The sequence below is a fragment of the Bos taurus genome, chromosome 1, assembly GCF_002263795.3.
Source record: "Bos taurus isolate L1 Dominette 01449 registration number 42190680 breed Hereford chromosome 1, ARS-UCD2.0, whole genome shotgun sequence".
NCBI lineage: Eukaryota > Metazoa > Chordata > Mammalia > Artiodactyla > Bovidae > Bos > Bos taurus.
In genome coordinates, this window is record NC_037328.1 from 107,494,446 (window position 1) to 107,496,377 (window position 1,932).

The following is a 1,932-nucleotide window of genomic DNA, read 5'->3' on the forward strand; positions in this document are numbered from 1 at the left end:
CAACTTAGCAACTGAACAACAAGGAAGTGGTGTGTGGGCTGCCTTTGGAGGAGAGGAGAAAGCAAAGGGTTTTTGCTAAGAGGACAATAAAAAGCATTTTAGGCAGATCTGACTCTTTGAAGGAGATCAATGCATACTTGTTCAATGAATGAAGGCGTGATTAAAGAACATGTACCCAGGCATAGCACAATGCACTGGCATAGGGTAATATACATACAATCCAGAGAGAGAGAGTGCATCATTTGTAGTAAGTTTCATATACAAGGAAACACTAAGAAAGCCAGTCCTGACCTAAGATGTGTACTGCTGCAGAGGTTGTTGCAAATGGTTCCCACGTACACCATCCTGGTAGAGAACTAGTTAGTTAGATATTTTGGTTGGCCCATCAATAGAAAGACATCAAAGGAGCTATGAAAGGACAGGTGTCCATAATTCTAGTGAAATGATTGGCTGGATACCAATACAAACTCCAGGTTTTATAGGTTTGTATCTATATTTTATACACATATTATGTATATATTTTATATGTATATGTATGGCTATGTTTTGTATATGTATGGATATGTATAAATATGTATGTATATGTAATGAGGCTTCCCAGGTGGTGCCGTGGTAAAGAATCCGCCTGCCAATGCAGGAGACTCGTTTGATTCCTAGGTCAGAAAGATTCTCTGGAATAGGAAATGGCAACCCACTCCAGTATTCTTGCCTGGAAAACTCCATGGACAGAGGAGCCTGGAGGGCTGCAGTCCATGGGGTTGCAGAGAGTCAGACATGACTGACAACTGAGCATGCACACGACGCATGTATATATAATATGTATATATCTTATGTACAAATTGGAGAAGGAAATGCAACCCACTCCAGTGTTCTTGCCTGGAGAATCCCAGGGATGGGGGAGCCTGATGGGCTGCCGTCTATGGGGTCGCACAGAGTCGAACACGACTGAAGTGACTTAACCTTAACCTTATGTACAAATACATTTTTAGGAGCAATATATGGAGCAATATAGAATCACATTATTCTGCCCCATCCTTCCCAAGGTGGATTGTTTCAGAGTCGAGAGGTCAGCCAGATGCACAGGGATGGAGCACTGCTAGTTTTCCTAGGAAAGGACTGGCATTAACGGCCAGGCTCATAAGAATGCGCGCACATTGTTGTTTTCTATTGCCTTCTATTTTACTTTCCTTTCTCTCCTCAGAGTGTGATCAGGAGGGAGCAGAGTTCCAGGAGCACAAAAAGCAGAAAAGGACAGGTAGAGTCTCTCTCTCATGCTGCCAGGTCAGGGTGGGGACCTCTCTGCAGCTCTAAGGACCAGCTAGGTAGGCAAGGCCTTCAGGGGCTTTCTAAGAGTCTTTCCCCTGATCTCATGACCATGTTTACCGTGTGCTTAGTTGGAACCTTCTCCCCCCCGCTAATAATATGCCTTGTATTATGTAATAATGTAATCATATAGCCCCCATCAGAGCACTAGTATTCATATCATCTCATCTGAAACTGACAGAAGCCCTTGTTCTGTGCTTTTTACAGATGCAGCCCAGATCTCCACACTATAAAAGGCCTCTGCATTGAACAAGCCTGTGTGACGTGGCCAGGAAGCCACAGGGAGATGCATATGCCAATACACATAGAAATAGGGCTCCTTTTTTTTTTCATAAAGAAAACAGGCTTCATTTTTCCCTAGTGCCACTGAAACTAAATGCTTGAGCCTGTTTTTATATGCAGAAATATCCCCAGTGCAAAAAGAAAGTTAATTCAAGAAGCAAATGTCTACCTACAGGTATCTGAAACAAACATGGTCAGGTAATCCAGATTTCAAAGGAAAAATCCCAATTGCTAATGTTTAGTAATTGTATAGCTGATTTTATATTAATATAAAACGCTAAATTTCTTTGAATTTTGCCTCAATAGAGATGTGTTGTGTGACACTAA